The 20,140-nt window shown below is 39.1% G+C and overlaps 1 pseudogene; it reads right to left on the bottom strand.

The window, feature by feature from the left end:
* LOC128659909 (zinc finger protein 585A-like) overlaps positions 1–20,140 on the bottom strand; it is a 139,239-nt pseudogene that overhangs the window by 116,534 nt on the left and 2,565 nt on the right.

The following is a 20,140-nucleotide window of genomic DNA, read 5'->3' as shown; positions in this document are numbered from 1 at the left end:
AAAGTGGTTAGAAATAAAGATTCCCTGGGCAGATTTATTTTCCATATGATATATTCATTATTTACCTAATTAGTACACGGCTGTTTGGCACCTTGTCTGTCTGTGTGTTATAGGTGAGCTCACGGAGAAGAACAGCAACTGCCACTACCCCATCCCAGATACTCCCACTTCTCTGGGGCACTTCCAAGCATCGGACGCTGTTTAATTGTATCTGAACTTCTTACAACATCTACAAAGTATAATTTTTTAACTCAACTAAGTTTTTTAAAAATATAGCTTCACATGCCTAGTGATACTTGATTACCACCAGACATTCCCCAGTATTGTAACTGATAAGTGTATGTTGTTATTAATAAAGTTTTATATTATGCATTCTTATTTCATTTCAAACATATTTTACGTTTTACATTTAAAAAAAAAAAAAAAAAAACTTTATTAAAAGGTAAAGCAAACAAATTACTGAAAAGAGAAAATCAGTATGACTGAGACCAACTGAAAGAAGGTCACATTACAAAGTTGTTTGCGATGACACAATACATAACAGTGAAATACAACGAACAGAAACAACATAAGATAAATATAGTGTGTCATGAGATGCAGGACACAGCAATGATGGTACAACTCTATTTTATTACAGAGCATAGCAATTCACATCCAGACAGGTTGATTGTACTAAACTAACTGCGACACAGACACCGGACCTAAGCCCCGCCCACATACTAGTGACATCACATCCTGCTCTCATCACATCTTCCCCTTTTTCAAAGGCAAAGCATACATTTGCATATAATAAATAACAAGGTACACCAACAGGGTATACAACAACATTTTTGTTTTTGAACATTATAAAAACAGATAAATTAGAAAACATGAACAAATAAATTACATCCTGACTTGGACATCGGGGTAGACTACCCTAGTCCACAGTGACCATGGGATTATTCTGCCCATACTTCCGGTCACTGTTCTAGCTAAAGTCAGTCCCTGTATCGGGCCGGAAGTTTCACCACTCTTCCGCTTGATGTAACTTTGCATGAACTGTCCTCTGATACAGAAGATGGTGAACAAGAGTCTGCTGGAGGCAAAGATATATCCCCGCTGTGATCTTGCTGAGGGGAAGGCACCTCTCTTAGAACAGGGGATCCCACCGGCGATGGTACTGAGGTATCCGGTTCCAGACTCTCAGGTACAGACTGAAGATGTCTTCGGTTACGGCGTGTAACCGTCCCTCCCTCTGTAAGGACTGTGTAAGACCTTGGTTCTGGAGAGCGGCCCACTACCGTAGCAGGCGTCTTCCATTTCTTCTCATCATCCAGTTTAATTCTGACACTTTGGCCCACTTTCAGTTCCTGTAAAGGCCTGACAGAATGTCTCCTGTCGTAGAAGAAACGATAACCCTTTTTGGCCTCTTCATCCCTCCTAAGGACTTCGTCCCGAGGAACAGGGCCAGGCGGCTTGAAGACACCCACTGAGGGTAAAGTGGTGCGAATCTGGCGTCCTAGCATCAACTGTGCTGGGCTAAACCCGGTGGCTTGAATGGGTGTCGCCCTGTATGACAAGAGGGCTAGGTACGGCTCAGATTGCTTTAGAATGAATTTTGTTGTTTGAACTGCCCTTTCAGCCATTCCGTTGGCCTGCGGATAATGTGGACTTGACGTGGAATGTACAAAATCATATTCCCTGCTGAAAGCACTGAACTCTGTAGAAGCGAACTGCATACCATTATCACTCACCAGCTCCATTGGAATGCCCCAGCGGGCGAACAAGCTCTTCAGGCGAATGATAACGGCCTGACTTGTGATATCATTCAGGGGTGCAATTTCCAAATACCTGGAATAGTAGTCGATCACAACAAGAAACTTTTTCCCGTGCAGTTCACACAAATCAGCAGCTATTTTCTGCCACGGCCCCGCAGGCAGCGGAGTAGACATCAAGGGCTCCCTTCTCCGAGTAGGCCGGCGTTCCCGGCAAAAGGCACATTTAGACACGTGATTTGCAATGTCGGAGCTGATCCCAGGCCACCACACAGCTGTAGCTGCTCTCTCTCTGCACTTTGTAATGCCTAAGTGGCCATCATGAATCCTGTTTAACATCTCTTTCCTCATGCTGACAGGAATTACAATGCGGTCTTGGAACAGCACCAACCCCTCCAGCTCCGTGAGCTGCGACCTCTCTGGCTGGTAAGCACTTAAAGACATCCAGGCTGCCCGGCTCTCGGGCCAGCCTTCTCTTATGTACCTTATAACTTCTTGCAGATCTGTGTCCAAATATGTCTCCTTCTTTATCTCTTCCAGTTTCCTTGAAGAAATGGACTTAGAGGCCAGAACTGAATCAACATACACTTTCACATCCGATTCTGTGGAGGATTCTTCAGCAGCAGCCAGCGGGAGCCTGGATAGTGTATCTGCCACAACCAGCTGTTTCCCCGGCACATGCACTGCCTGAACATTGAACCTGAGCAGTCTCATTAGAAGTCTCTGGCATCTCAAGGGTGTTTTGTCAATGTCATAAGAATTGATTAGAGGGACTAGCGGTTTGTGGTGAGTTTCCAGACTAAATTTCTCCAAACCCACTAGATAACGCTGAAAGCGCTCACAGGCCCAAACTGCAGCCAGGCACTCTTTCTCAATTTGAGCGTATTTTGACTCCGCAGCCGTCAGTGTGCGGGAACAGTAGGCGATGGGCTGTAGTTTGTTGTCATTCAGCTGCAGGAGTGCAGCCCCCAACCCATAACTGCTTGCATCAGCACTAACCACAGTCTTTTTTGAAGGGTCGTAGAACCCCAGCACTGGGGCAGACCCCAGCAGGGACTTGGCATGCAGGAACGCTTTTTCTCGTGAGGGTCCCCAGACCCAGGCAACATCTTTCTTAAGCAACTCTGTGATAGGGTGTAAAACTGTAGATAGATCTGGAAGAAACTTGCCCACGTAATTTACAAGGCCCAATATCTGTCTCAGCTCATGTACATCAGAAGGGCTTTTCATCTGTTCAATAGCCCGAATTTTCTCGGGGTCCGGCTTGATGCCATCCCCGTTGATGATATGTCCAAAGTAGCATAATTCAGTTTTCCTAAAATGACATTTTTCTTTATTCAGCTTCAGCCCAGACTCTTTGATAGCCTGCAGCACACAACTCAAACGCTGATCATGCTCCTCCACTGTAGACCCATACACTAGAATGTCGTCCATGACGACCGCTGTGCCCACGTGGCCACTCAGGAGAGAACTCATTTCCCTTTGAAAGATTTCAGGAGCGGAGGATATCCCAAAGGGGAGTCTGCAGAAGCAGAACCGACCTACCGGTGTGATAAAGGTAGTCAGTTTGCGGCACTTTGGATCCAAAGGGATCTGCCAAAAGCCGCTAGAAGCGTCTAATGTGGAAAAGAACTTCGCCCCAGCCAACTTCGGGGCTATATCTTCCAATGTCGGCAGCACAAATCTCTCCCTCTTCACTGCCTCATTCAACCTTTTCAGGTCCACACAGATGCGCACCTTTCCGTTTTTCTTTGCAACTGGAACAATGGGGGCACACCAATCAGTTGCTTCAACAACCTCTTCAATAACCCCCATAGACTTCATGCGCATGAGCTCTTTCTCCACTTGAGGCATGAGCGGGAACGGAATTCTACGAGGAGTAGAAATACTGTATGGGACTGCGTCACTTTTAAGTGCTATACGGACAGGTTTGCAGTTCAGTAGGCCCAACTCGCCAAACATATCTTCAGAGATCTCATTCACTCTGGCCACGAGGCCCAAGTCACAGGCTGCTTTTCTGCTCAATAAACTGTTAACACACTGACCTCGGATCACATGCACCCACATGGTGAACTTCCTTTGTTTGTACTCACAGCTGGCAAGAAATTTCCCCACACAATCAATGCGGCCACCAGGACTATGGACATTTGTAGTAACCTTTGCCAGCTGGGGCTGTCGAGGCAGTTTCATAAATTCAGCAAAAGACATTACAGTGATATCTGCTCCTGTGTCAATCTTAAAATCAACTTTGGCTCCCATTACAGTAAAAGTAACTTTCCAATCTTCCTCTGAGCTTGTCCGTTCCACAACAGACCCCACAAAAGACACTTCCTGACCCTCCTGGTCACTGTCCACCTGCATCTCCTTAATGTATTCAGTTTTACACACCACTTCTAAATAGCCTATTCTGTTACATTTTCTGCATCTTTTATCTCTGGCCGGGCATATAGCACTCTGATCATGAGCCCGGTAGCACCGTGTGCATCGGCCATGTTGCGCCCATCCACTTCTAGGCCTTTCCAGTACTTTAGATCTACCGCTCACACTGTGCCTTTCACTAGTAATTTTCCTAGACTGTTGCACTTCATCCACAATACTCTCAGACCTCAGATCAGCACTTTGCTTTTTCACGAGTTCACTCTGGCGGGCCATCCTAATAGCCCCGTCTAACGTTAAATCAGGCTCTAACTGCAGCTTCAGGGAGACTTCAGCATCTGCAATTCCAATAACTATTCTGTCTCTGATTTGCTCTTCTTTAGCAACACCAAACTCACAGAATTCAGCTAATTCATACAGGCTGCGCACAAATGACTCCACAGATTCTCCCACACGCTGATTACGTTTGTGAAAACAAGCTCTCTCATGAATCACATTTCTTTTGGGCACAAAGTGGGCACTGAGTTTATCCATAACTATATCAAAGTTAACTTCTTCCCCTTCTTGGAAAGTAAAAGCATTGAACACTGGCTCTACATCTTTCCCCATAGAGTATAAAAGAGAATTAACTTGTACTTCACCACTCTCCTTGTTCAGTTTGGATGCAATCCTGAAGCGCTGAAACCGCTGACGCCATGTGGGCCAAGCTGCAGGCTGAGAAAAGTCAAAAGGCTCAGGTGGGGTAAACTTTGACATTGCAATCGATCAGGAACAGAAGCGCAGTCCAGAACTTCTGACACCATGTCATGAGATGCAGGACATATGCAGGACACAGCAATGATGGTACAACTCTATTTTATTACAGAGCATAGCAATTCACATCCAGACAGGTTGATTGTACTAAACTAACTGCGACACAGACACCGGACCTAAGCCCCGCCCACATACTAGTGACATCACATCCTGCTCTCATCACATAGTGCAATGCTGTTCTCGCAGGAAAGTATTTAAGTGTCAGTTGTAGAGGAATTGGGATATATAATAAACTTTCATTAGTAGGATAATTCTTTGACCAACTGATTCCAAGCATAACATTTTACATTTTTAATATAAAAGGGACACTAAACATTTTGTAACTCTAAAGCATTTCTGGTGTCTTCATTTTTACATCAATTGCAATTATTATTTCTATAGTGCCGCCAAATTCCATAGCTCTGGGTACAATGATAGGGGAATACAATCACAAGGATTTGTGATAAAATACACAACATAAGAAAACTAAACCATTCTAGTACAGGAGAGAGAGAGAGGGGGGGGGAGAAGACAGAGAGAGAGAGAGAGAGAGAGAGAGAGAGAGAGAGAGAGAGAGAGACAACACAGTACAGCATTATAACAAGGGCTTTGTACTTCTAGGGACTTACAATCTAGTACAAACTACTCACTGCACAGTGCAATAGAGAATCACAGCTCATTTGTACATTGGATAACTCTCTCCTGCTACCCTAAACTCACATAATTACAATAAACTGGTACAATGCTAAGCTACCCAGTGCAATCGTAAACTAATGAGCCGATTTTGTTATGGGTTCTGATGTTGTCATGGATATAGTGGCCGGCATATACAAGAGGAAATCGCTCTAACCTGTTTAACCAGCGGTCCGTCACTGAAATAGGAACCTTTGAGTTCCTTCAATAAAGAGGCCGCTAGCGACTATACAAAATAAATGCGCATGCGCAAATGGGCACGAACGTCGTGACAGACACTCATGTCATTTGCTGTTACAATCAGCTTCAACATGACGTCAACTTAGGAGGAGTTTGGCTTCCATTTTTTTCCAGGAACGGCAGTTGGGTTTTTAAAAAAACTAGCGATTCCATGTGAACTGCAGAATAGGAAGAAGGATGTGTGCCATAATCGTGTGGCAAGTAAATGAATGAATCAAGTGTATTTTATGTGTTAACTGTCCCTTTAACAGCTTTGCTGTGGTGCTCTTTGCCTTCTCCTGCTGGCCAGGAGTGATATTCCCAATAGTAATTAGAGATGATCCGTGGACTCACTGTGTCATTAGAAAGAAAATGTTTTAATATATTAGATAAGATTATTATTGTACTACTGATTGTATATAACTACGCGTTTATCTCCTGCAAAGAGATAAAAAGCATAGTTTAAGTCAGCTGTACAGCAGGATTCTACATATTCTTTTCAGCAAAGGAAATTTGATTAGAGAAGTGAATTTAAAAGTGTCTTAAAATTACACATTCTATCTGAATCATGAAAGTTTAATTTCCTATCCCTTTAATAATAATCTGGGTTGGTGTAGGTCGGGGGTTAATTTATATTATTTTATGTACTGTTAAAGGGACAGTAAAGTCAAAATTAAACTTAAATGGATTAGATAGAACATGACATTTCAAATAACTTTCCAATTTACTTATATTATCATTTGTGCTTTGTTAAAGAGTAATCCTAGGAGAGCTCAGGAGTGTGCACGTGTCTTCAGGCAGCAGAGTTTATGACAACATTTATAGCAATGTTATACAAAGATGCAAATACTGCTGTGCAGAGTTCTAAAGACATATGCACGCTCCTTAGCACATATCAGCCTACCTAGGTTTACTATTGAACAACAAAGTTACAATAAGAACAAAACAAATTAGATAATAGAAGCAGATGATTGTACATTTGTATAAATTGCTGCTCAATGTGAATTAAAAGTGTTTATCTTTGGCTTTATGGAAGATTTGGCTTCTGTCTTTGATAATGAATTCCTAATTATTTTGTGATACTTTGTTTTTAAACAAACAAAAATAAAAACACATAAAATACTGGTCTGGATTACAATAATTTATTATTTTCATGCAAAAATATTGTACATTTTGATATAGTAAAAAGCAGCATTACATGATATATGCACACAATGGTATAAATATACCAAGGACGTGCAGTCATAGGAGGCAGGGGAGGCAGAGCCTCCCCTGCCATATGGGCCCAAAGTTTATTTAAATGTAATATAAATAAAAAAATAAAAATGTGTTACAAAAAAAAGAAATGTACTTTTTATTTTCTCCCCCATGTTACGCTATGGAGATGCAGAGCAGATATACTCCATAGCGCAACATGGGTGCATATTATGAGCATTAGCGACACCTGCTGGCATAACATAACATATTAACTTTTTTTCCCCCAAGTTACGCTATGGAGAGGCAGTGTACTTTTCTACCTCTCCATTGTGTAACATCATTGCATTTTTTAAATTACAGGCGAAGGATGAAAACACCACCCACTGGCTGTTACAGGCTGACTGAACGTCAGCCAGGAAAATATAGGCCAATCGGAGGCATCACTCGTAATGCCTCTTAGAGAGGGAGCCAATCAGACGGTCATGTTCTCCTGTGATTGACAACACCAGGAGAACGTGACCGTTATTGATTGGCTCCCTGCATATGCGCAAGATAGGATCCAGAGCGCAGCGCAGTAGTACTGGAGTCTGGCGGGCTGGCGGCACCTGATCAGCTCATCCCATCTGGGTCACTTGGACGCGGATGGAGCCATAAACATATTTGATTTTTAAATCTTCAGCTTGCTGACGGGTAAGGCAGAACAGAAAGTGGCTATGCTAATGCTTACAGTTTTAAAGCGCGAGAGCGCATCTAGGCAGAAGCAGGGGAGTTAGTACTTTTACTACTATTTGTCCACATTATTTTTATTATAATATACCTTGATCATGAATCAAGGTATATTATAATAAAAAATAATGTGCACAAATAGTTATGTAATGATGCTTTTGGTCCGTTTTGCTTTTCTTTTTTTAATATACCATGTTGTCCAGAGAGAGACTAGTCCTGACTGACATGATGATCAAGGGATAGAATAATAAAATAAATGTGCACTGCAGAAATAATATATCACTGTATTTAACTGCCTTTAATAGATTATATAATCTTTCTATACACATTTCTTTGAGTTATGTAATATAAATGTGACCAGTTATGGCTCATGCATCTATAATGTAAAGGACATTGTCATTTTAAAGACATCTTCCTTTTAGATGCAACTTCCTTTATGTGTTTATTTTCTGTTTAATGTTAACCCCCTGAACTCAGACTCTAACAGCATAAAAGAGACCCATATCACTGAAATAGGGGACTGAAAATGAGGAATAGCATTTCTAATGTACAATCCAATTTAGAGATGTTGTATTCATTGCATATTAATGATATTCACTGGTACATTTTGGGTTAACAGTAGCACTGTTTACATAACTTAGCATGCCACGTGCTTGCTAACTCTCTTGGCTAAAGTATTAAACTTCCATGATTCTGATAAAAATAGCAAACTTTCTAATGTAATTGAATTATTATTTAATTAACTCTTTTTTAATCCTTTGTTGAAAACCATACCTAGTGGGATAGAGCACGTGCGTTTCTTGAGTGGCAGCAGTAGTGTTTGCAGTATTGATCACTTGTTAATTTTTGTTGAAATAAAAATATCTAGATATGCTCAGCAGCATTTGTGTCTTTAAAATTTTCAAGGGATATGAAACCAATATTTTTTTATTTCATAATTCAGATACAGCATGCAATTTGAAGCAAATTTCTAATGTACTACTCAAAAAAATTATAATAGGAGTACATTAGAACGCTGCTTAAAACTACTGCTTTATCTGAATCATGACAGGAAAAATATGGGTTTCATATTCCTTTAAAGGGATAGGAAATTCAAAATAAAACTTGCATGGTTCTAATAGAGCATGTCCCTTTAACTATATTTTACTTGCTGTTTAGAGAGGTTAAATGACATATACATATTTGTGTCACTGGCTGTGTAATTGTATTGATGGTAAAAAGAAATAAAATAATTGCCTGAGAGTGACAGATGACAGACGCCATTTCTGCACTGGGGAGAATCTTTCCACAGAAATGGCGTATGACTGTCATCTGTCACTCTCAGGCAATTATTTTATTTCTTTTTACCATCAATACAATTACACAGCCAGTGACACAAATATTTATATGTCATTTAACCTCTAGTTCAATGCTAGTTTAAGTACTCTTCACAATCCTTTTTTTTCCCAAGTGTCTTTTTTGCTAGTGACTGGAGAAATTTGGCAACTGCACATTTTGGGCGATTCTGTTGTATCTATATTTATCCCTTCTGTTTTTGTATTTATAATTGATTAACCCTTACACCTTTTTAAATGTTTGTATCTGCCAGTTTAAATGAATTGACTCAATATATTACATCAGGAATTTTCTTAGTGTAATATAAATCAGTATTATTTCACTGAGAAGGTTGAGGGATAATAATGAATTAGATTACACTGTAAAGGTTGTGGAACTGATTTTTATTGCACGGAGTATATATTTGTTGTGTTTTAGTATTTGACCAGTCACAAAGGAGGGATTGCTTTAGTACAAGGAGTGACTGTCTATTTATTTGTATTTGCTGAGATGCCTAGCAGTTAGAATAAATTCTGTTTGTGGATTATGGTTGTTAAAGGGACAGTCTACCATAGAATTGTTATTGTTTTAAAAGATAGATAATCCCTTTATTACCCATTCCCCAATTTTGCATAACCAACACAGTTATTTTAATATGCTTTTTACCTCTGTGATTACCTGTCCTTGTATCTAGGAACCTTCTTCCAGCCCCCTGATCACATGACTGTGACTGTTTATTATCTATTGTCTTAAATTTAGCATTGTTTTGTGCTAAATCTTAAATAACCCCCTGTGCCTGAACACAGTGTTATCTATATGGCCCACGTGTACTTTCTGTCTCTTTGTGTTGAAAAGAGAGTTAAAAAGCATGTGATAAGAGGCAGCCCTCAAAGGCTTAGAAATTAGCATATGAGCCTACCTATGTTTAGTTTAAACTAAGAATAGCAAGAGAAAAAAGCAAATTTGCTGATAAAATTAAATTGCAAAGTTGATTAACATTCCTATCTGAGTAATGATAGTTCAATTTATGCTAGACTGTCCCTTTAATAACGACCATGATCCCCAAACAGAATTAATTCAATTTGCTTGGTACTAGTTGATAGTGTACTGTCTTTTACTTAGATTTTTGTTGTTGTTGTGGGGAGTATTGGTGGTGGGCCAAAACAAATCTTGCACCAGGGCCCCTTGTAAGTTTCCCACTGACCTTTTTTTATTATGCACTTGTTAATTATGTAATTCTACTGCATTGAGTGGCCTTTTAAAAGAATGGATGCTCATAATTTGAATACTAAACTCTTGACTATTACAGCATGCAACCTAAAAATAATGTGTGATTTGTCCTACTCCATTCTGTTAAGTTTACCTAATATTATAGCAGCATGCAACATAAAAATAGTCATTGTTTTATCATATTCGATTAAAATCCTTAGTGTCATGAATATGTCTACTAACAAGTTCTGGGTAAAAAAAACCACTGAATGCACTTATTTATTATTCAATGGTGCATTTAGGTTTATTAGGCGTAACAACGTTATAATCTTATGAATTAGGATTTTTATGCTCCTTTTGTGTATTTTCATATTATTATTAAATAGCTATATTACAACTTCTTTTCTTGTTAGCTAGCGCAATCTAGTGGAATGTAATTAACTAATACAAAGCTATTCAGAGAAAATAGGCTAATGGCTGGAGTAAAATCAAGGTTTCCTTTTCTTAAACTACACCAGTCTGGAAATCTGTACTGCGCACATTTACACATTTGTAGATTCTAAAGTGCCATGACAGGTCAAAGTCAGATTTGTTTTCTGAAATTCTTCAGAAAGCATTCCTTCATAGTTATGAATAATGAAAAAACTTTGCAATATATGTTCATTATCACACTAAGAACATGGCTAAGATGTCATCGGTCATATCACACTAAGGACATGGCTAAGATGTCATCGCTCATATCACACTAAGGACATGGCTACGATGTCAGCTCTCATATCACACTACGGACATGGCTAAGATGTCATCGGTCATATCACACTAAGGACATGGCTAAGATGTCATCGCTCATATCACACTAAGGACATGGCTACGATGTCAGCTCTCATATCACACTACGGACATGGCTACGATGTCAGCTCTCATATCACACTACGGACATGGCTAAGATGTCATCGGTCATATCACACTAAGGACATGGCTAAGATGTCATCGCTCATATCACACTAAGGACATGGCTAAGATGTCATCGCTCATATCACACTAAGGACATGGCTAAGATGTCATCGGTCATATCACACTAAGGACATGGCTAAGATGTCATCGCTCATATCACACTAAGGACATGGCTACGATGTCAGCTCTCATATCACACCAAAGACATGGCTACACTGAGATGTCAGCTCTCACATCACACTAAGGACATGGCTACGATGTCAGCTCTCATATCACACTAAGGACATGGCTACACTGAGCATTTCTAAGTGCTCATTGTACAAAAAGTAAGTTAATTGCTGTTTGTATACAATTTTTATTTTTTTAAAAGTTTTGATTATTTTTTTTTTCTATTCTCTCCCTCTAATTTTTCTCTTTTTCTCTCTTTCCAGGTTTACAGTTTGAAGCCTTTTGAAATATGGAGGATTTCAGGAATTTTTCCAGACTTAACTTTCAAGCTAAAATGCAAGTGATAAGTAATGGAAGACCAATGCCTGAGCTGAGGGGCCTACTTCAGCAACAAAAGAATACAACAAGATCTTTTCAAACAGAGTGGTACGAGAGAAAAGAATGGCTGTGTAACAAATAATCGCCTTTACTGCTTTCCCTGCCTTCTGTTCTCCACTACCGACAACGTTTGGACCAAAACAGGATTTTCAGATTTAAAACATTTATCCAGGGGCCTCAATAAACATGAGCAATCACTCACTCACACCCAGAACCTAATTGCTTTTAAAATGTTTGGAACTGCAAGGATAGATTCAGCTTTAAGCGAACAGCGGCGATTAGACATTAGCAACCACAATGCTAAAGTTAAAGACAACCGTGAAATTTTAAAACACCTTATTGATACCGCCATACACCTAGCAAAACTGGAGTTAGCATTTCGTGGGAATGATGAAGGTGCTAACTCTTACAATCGTGGCAACTATGTGGAGACTGTATATTTTCGAGCAGAGGCTAATGAAAAGTTAGCAAATCATTTAAAGACATCCACAGTTTTTTCTGGTTTATTAAACAGAATACAAAACGATTTGATTGAAGCAGTCGCTGATGTCATTAGAGATGACATAAAAAAGGAAATTGATGCAGCCACATTTGTTGCTGTTGAAGTTGACGAGACAATAGATGTCACAAACAAATGCCAGATCTCTGTCATTTTCCGTTATGTGATGCGCAGTGAGGGGACTTTTGAGGTGAAGGAGGCGTTCTTAGGTTTAGATGAAGTGATTGACAGACGAGCACCATCTATTGCTAACTATGTATTTGGTGTATTGGAAAAATACAATTGTATGGAAAAGCTGGTAGCTCAGACTTATGATGGAGCTGCTGTGATGGCATCAGATCTTAATGGGGTGCAATCTAAGATAAAAGAAAAAATTCCCGAAGCCATGTTTATACATTGTTATGCCCACAAATTGAACCTGGTGCTCTCGAATACAGCAAAAAGTATACCTGAGTGTACAAGTTTTTTTGCAAAACTTGAAAAACTTTTTCAATCAATCTACCAAGCGCGCTCACCTACTCGATGATGTTGTTAAGAAACATTTGCCAAGAGCAGCACCCACCAGAGGGAGTACAAATTCAAAACTAGTGCAGACGGTCAACATGTACCAAACAGATCTGCGTGCTATGTTTGATATTATAAGCGAAAATGAAAGAGAATGGGATTCTGACACCACAGTGATGGCTGATGGATTTGATACATGGCTGAGTAAAGCATCTACCTGCTTTCTACTAATGGCATATGAGGATATTTTTTTAAAAACTGATATACTCTTTTGAATACTTCAGAATAGAGTAATGGATATTGCATTCTGCTGTGATCAAATTCGTGACACAATGTCATTTCTGCAGCTCCGGAGAGACGAATTTGATGCGTTCTATGAACGATTTGAGGAAAAACGTGTCAAGCGAAGCAAAGATCCTATTAAAGATACTAGGAGGAGGCTATATTTAAATATTCTGGATAATGTCAGTGTTCAGATGCAAGCTCGGTTTGAACACTTTGATGACCTTGCATTACTGACTTTGGTGGACTGCACAAAAATGAAAGACATGTCAGAAAATTTTGATGATACCAAACTGCAAACCCTTTCAAAATATGCAAAGCACTTTGACCTCCTTAGACTCAAGTGTGATCTGGTGGGTTTATATAGCACGGAAAGAGTCAGGAATGAATGCAAATCACCATTAGACCTCCTCAACTTTGTGGCTGCAAATGATCTGCTGAGGGGTCTTCCAGAGGCTGTAAAATTATTTAAGCTGGTGCTCACAATACCAGCTACAACAGCCTCTGTTGAACGATCCTTTTCTGCATTAAAGCGGATTAAAACACATAGCAGGAACCGTACGGACCAAGGCAGACTGTCATCACTGGCACTCTTGTCCATAGAGACGCCAAGACTTTTAAAATTAAGAGAGAGAAATCCAGAGGAGTTTTACAACAAAATCATTGACAACTTTGTTGTGAAAGACCGCAGAATTGACTTAATTTATAAATGAAACTGTAGGTCTAACTCAAGTGAAACTACACCATGCCTGCCTGTCTGTCTGCAGTACAAACATAAAAATATAAAGTTTAATACACCCCACATGTTAGAATTTGTTAAATTCATGTTATTTATTAAAGAGTTTTATTTAAAAAAAATATTATAAATAAATTTATCTTTGAAAATAAAAAAGTCTGGGTTTTTTATAAGAATTTATTTTGAAGTACAATTTTCAGCTGATGCAATATTAGCCAAATTTAAAAAAAATGCTTTATTCTGCAGGTAATCGACATATTACAAATGAGCTGGTGCTTTAGTGCAGTGTTTCTCAACCGTGGTACTCAAGTACCACAAACAGTCTAGGTTTTCATTATAGCGGAACCAGTGCAAAGGTGAAGTAATCAGCTGAGCAGTAACACCATGGTTACTAACATGGTATCTCACCCATAAACTGATTATTTCAACAGTGCACTGGATCACCTATAAAGAAAACCTGCCCTGTTGGGGGTACTTGAGGACAGCAGTTGAAAATAAATGTTTTAGTGTAACTGTCTGTCTAATTTTTATATTTCAAATCAAAAGGAAAAATTTAAATCTCATCACATAAAATGAATAAAGAAGATCTGCATCTGGGAAGGTAAGACCATGCATCCTATTTTTTTTTTCTTTGTCTTCAATGAGTATAAATAGTAGAACTGCAAAATTTTGCCTATAATCGAATCATAATTCAATTAGTTTCTTACCTGTATGTGTGTGTTGTAATTAATGTGCTAATTGCCCTTGTGCAACCTGCTAAATTATTTGTATATTTAAGCTACATCGATTAGGTTCATATATGGGTTTGTCGGGCATATCATAGCAAGTGCCTCACCAACCTCTGACTTCACTCCACGTCACTGAAATATACCTAACACTTGTGCTCTTGATACAAAGGGATTTATCAGACATATAATGTTCCCTTTATATATACAGTATGTGCTATTATCAGTTCTTGAGGCTTCTAACTAACATGAAAACATCTAACAGACATAATATCAAGTTACAGAACATGACATACATATTACATACCCAGTATACATGTAGGTTATAGTAGCCATTTAAATTAAACTGATTATGATCACGTATGTACCGGTTACTGATATTGTGTCTCATCAAATAAAATCAGTTTCCCCTCAGTAATTCCTCTGGTATATAACATGTACAATGCTAAGCATCTATTGCTATAAGAAAAGGTTTATCCACATGATGTGCACATTAAATATATCTCCCAGATGTCAATCATTTGAGACTGATGTTCTTGTTTATATTATTTTCTAACACTCTATTCATATAAAGACTCCTTTATTCTGTAAATTTAATTATTTTCTCCCCTATGTAAATCAAATGTACAACACTTAACACTGGCATATTAATAAACAGCACTGGGGGTGCTTTGGTGGTGAATGTGTAAACTGGGCAGTATGAGGAGAGAATTGTACATTTCTGTGTGGTGTTTGGATTCTATCACATTGATATGAGAGAAACTGAGGTGCACATATATAGAGGAACAAAGGACAGCAGGAGAGCACTTCCAATCTGATGTCTATATAACTGGGAATTAGAACGTATTATGTACAATATGGTCCTTTCATAATTCTTTATGAGAGCTTCAATTCTTTAGGATCATTTTGAAAAGGCCTCAACACTGTGTATAAAAAGTTAATTTTTGTGTAAATATCTGGTGTTTTGTGATACCTGACTTGTATGAAAACATATTTCAAGCTTCTAAACATGTGAAAGGTTCCTCCCATTGTGAATCCTTTCATGAGTTTTCAGTTTACTCTTCTGTGCAAAACTTTTTCCACACTCTGTACAGGTGAAAGGTTTTTCCCCTGTGTGAATCCTTTCATGAGCTTTCAGATTAATCTTTTGTGTAAAACTTTTTCCACACTCTGTACATGTGAAAGGTTTTTCCCCAGTGTGAATCCTTTCATGAGCTTTCAGAATTATCTTTTGTGTAAAACTTTTTCCACACACTGTACATGTGAAAGGTTTTTCACCTGTGTGAATCCTTTCATGAGATTTCAGATAACATTTATTTGTAAAACTTTTCCCACATTGTGTACAGTTGAATGGTTTCTCCCCTGTGTGGATCCTTTCATGTGATATGAGATTAATCTTCTGTGTGAAACATTTTCCACACTCTGCACATGTAAAAGGTTTTTCACCTGTGTGAACCCTTATATGTATTAAGAGATTCGGTTTTATTGTAAAACTGTCTCCACATTTAGTACAGATGAATGGTTTCTCCCCTGTGTGGATCCTTTCATGTGATATGAGACTAATCCTCTGTGTGAAACATTTCCCACACTCTGCACATGTAAAAGGTTTTTCTCCTGTGTGAATAAGTTGGTGTCTTCGGAAAGTTGACTTGTCAGCAAACATTTTCCCACATTCTGTGCATATGAAAGGTTTTTCTCCTGTGTGAATCCTTTCATGAGATTTCAGATCACACTTATTTGTAAATCCTTTCCCACACTCTGTACATATGAATGGTTTCTCCCCTGTGTGGATCCTTTCATGTGATATGAGATTAGTCTTCTCTGTGAAACATTTCCCACACTCTGAACACGTAAAAGGTTTTTTTCCTGTATGAATAAGTTGATGCCTTCGGAAAGTTGACTTGTCTGCAAACAATTTCCCACATTCTGTACATGTGAAAGGTTTTTCTCCTGTGTGAATCCTTTTGTGGGTTAAGAGACTGGACTTTTGGGTAAACTGTAATTTACACTCAGTACAGCTGAATGGTTTCTCCCCTGTGTGGGCCTTTTCATGAGCGATAAGGCTTGTCATTCGTATGAAACATTTGCCACACTCTTTACATGTGAAAGGTTTCTCCCCTGTGTGGATCTTTTCATGATATATGAGGTTTCGCTTAGATGTGAAACATCTCCCACACTCTGTACATGTGTGTGGCTTTTCACCTGTGTGAATTGTGTGGTGTTCTAGGAGATTTGACTTCCAAGTAAAGCTTTTCTCACATTCTGTACATTTGAAAGGTTTCTTAGTTGTATGAAACATTTGGCTACAGTGAATATTATTCTCTTCTTTAAAATGTTTTGAAAACTCAGTAAATGTGTGTGGTTTATGCTCAGAGATAATCATTTCACCAGATAAGGCAGAAATGTTGTCCTCTTGTTTGATGAATAAATTACTCTCTGTACCTAATGATTGCTGCCCAATTCCTTCAAATTCATCATGTTCTTTAAATATCTGCTGTGATATCCCCAATGTTTGTGAAAAGTTGTTAGTTTCTAAGGCCTAGATTTGGAGTTCGGCGGTAAAAGGGCTGTTAACGCTCCGCAGGTTTTTTTCTGGCCGCACCATAAAATTAACTCTGGTATCGAGAGTCCAAACAAATGCTGCGTTAGGCTCCAAAAAAGGAGCGTAGAGCATTTTTACCGCAAATGCAACTCTCGATACCAGAGTTGCTTACGGACGCGGCCAGCCTCAAAAACGTGCTCGTGCACGATTCTCCCATAGGAAACAATGGGGCTGTTTGAGCTGAAAAAAAACCTAACACCTGCAAAAAAGCCGCGTTCAGCTCCTAACGCAGCCCCATTGTTTCCTATGGGAAAACACTTCCTACGTCTGCACCTAACACCCTAACATGTACCCCGAGTCTAAACACCCCTAGCCTTACACTTATTAACCCCTATTCTGCCGCCCCCGCTATCGCTGACCCCTGCATTACACTTTTAACCCCTAATCTGCCGCTCCGTAAACCGGCGCCACCTACGTTATCCCTATGTACCCCTAATCTGCTGCCCTAACATCGCCGACCCCTATGTTATATTTATTAACCCCTAATCTGCCCCCCACAACGTCGCCGACACCTACCTACACTTATTAACCCCTAATCTGCCGAGCGGACCTGAGCGCTACTATAATAAATGTATTAACCCCTAATCCGCCTCACTAACCCTATCATAAATAGTATTAACCCCTAATCTGCCCTCCCTAACATCGCCGACACCTAACTTCAATTATTAACCCCTAATCTGCCGACCGGAGCTCACCGCTATTCTAATAAATGTATTAACCCCTAAAGCTAAGTCTAACCCTAACACTAACACCCCCCTAACTTAAATATAATTTACATCTAACGAAATAAATTAACTCTTATTAAATAACTTATTCCTATTTAAAGCTAAATACTTACCTGTAAAATAAATCATAATATAGCTACAATATAAATTACATTTATATTATAGCTATTTTAGGATTAATATTTATTTTACAGGCAACTTTGTAATTATTTTAACCAGGTACAATAGCTATTAAATAGTTAAGAACTATTTAATAGTTACCTAGTTAAAATAATAACAAATTTACCTGTAAAATAAATCCTAACCTAAGATATAATTAAACCTAACACTACCCTATCAATAAAATAATTAAATAAACTACCTACAATTACCTACAATTAACCTAACACTACACTATCAATACATTAAATAAACACAATTGCTACAAATAAATACAATTAAATAAACTAGCTAAAGTACAAAAAATAAAAAAGAACTAAGTTACAGAAAATAAAAAAATATTTACAAACATAAGAAAAATATTACAACAATTTTAAACTAATTACACCTACTCTAAGCCCCCTAATAAAATAACAAAGACCCCCAAAATAAAAAATTCCCTACCCTATTCTAAAATACAAAAATTACAAGCTCTTTTACCTTACCAGCCCTGAACAGGGCCCTTTGCGGGGCATGCCCCAAGAAGTTCAGCTCTTTTGCCTGTAAAAAAAAACATACAATACCCCCCCCCAACATTACAACCCACCACCCACATACCCCTAATCTAACCCAAACCCCCCTTAAATAAACCTAACACTAAGCCCCTGAAGATCTTCCTACCTTGTCTTCACCTCACCAGGTATCACCGATCCGTCCTGGCTCCAAGATCTTCATCCAACCCAAGCGGGGGTTGGCGATCCATAATCCGGTGCTCCAAAGTCTTCCTCCTATCCGGCAAGAAGAGGACATCCGGACCGGCAAACATCTTCTCCAAGCGGCATCTTCTATGTTCTTCCATCCGATGACGACCGGCTCCATCTTGAAGACCTCCAGCGCGGATCCATCCTCTTCTTCCGACGACTAGACGACGAATGACGGTTCCTTTAAGGGACGTCATCCAAGATGGCGTCCCTCGAATTCCGATTGGCTGATAGGATTCTATCAGCCAATCGGAATTAAGGTAGGAATTTTCTGATTGGCTGATGGAATCAGCCAATCAGAATCAAGTTCAATCCGATTGGCCGATCCCATCAGCCAATCAGATTGAGCTCGCATTCTATTGGCTGATCGGAACAGCCAATAGAATGCGAGCTCAATCTGATTGGCTGATTGGATCAGCCAATCGGATTGAACTTGATTCTGATTGGCTGATTCCATCAGCCAATCAGAAAATTCCTACCTTAATTCCGATTGGCTGATAGAATCCTATCAGCCAATCGGAATTCGAGGGGCGCCATCTTGGATGACGTCCCTTAAAGGAACCGTCATTCGTCGTCTAGTCGTCGGAAGAAGAGGATGGATCCGCGCTGGAGGTCTTCAAGATGGAGCCGGTCGTCATCGGATGGAAGAACATAGAAGATGCCGCTTGGAGAAGATGTTTGCCGGTCCAGATGTCCTCTTCTTGCCGGATAGGAGGAAGACTTTGGAGCACCGGATTATGGATCGCCAACCCCCGCTTGGGTTGGATGAAGATCTTGGAGCCAGGACGGATCGGTGATACCTGGTGAGGTGAAGACAAGGTAGGAAGATCTTCAGGGGCTTAGTGTTAGGTTTATTTAAGGGGGGTGTGGGTTAGATTAGGGGTATGTGGGTGGTGGGTTGTAATGTTGGGGGGGGGGTATTGTATGTTTTTTTTTACAGGCAAAAGAGCTGAACTTCTTGGGGCATGCCCCGCAAAGGGCCCTGTTCAGGGCTGGTAAGGTAAAAGAGCTTGTAATTTTTGTATTTTAGAATAGGGTAGGGAATTTTTTATTTTGGGGGGCTTAGAGTAGGTGTAATTAGTTTAAAATTGTTGTAATATTTTTCTTATGTTTGTAAATATTTTTTTATTTTCTGTAACTTAGTTCTTTTTTATTTTTTGTACTTTAGATAGTTTATTTAATTGTATTTATTTGTAGCAATTGTGTTTATTTAATGTATTGATAGTGTAGTGTTAGGTTAATTGTAGGTAATTGTAGGTAGTTTATTTAATTATTTTATTGATAGGGTAGTGTTAGGTTTAATTATATCTTAGGTTAGGATTTATTTTACAGGTAAATTTGTTATTATTTTAACTAGGTAACTATTAAATAGTTCTTAACTATTTAAT

This window comes from Bombina bombina, chromosome 5, assembly GCF_027579735.1.
Source record: "Bombina bombina isolate aBomBom1 chromosome 5, aBomBom1.pri, whole genome shotgun sequence".
Taxonomy (NCBI): Eukaryota; Metazoa; Chordata; class Amphibia; order Anura; family Bombinatoridae; genus Bombina; species Bombina bombina.
The sequence above is the reverse complement of the archived record's forward strand: the minus strand, read 5'-3'. Positions and strand labels throughout refer to the sequence as shown.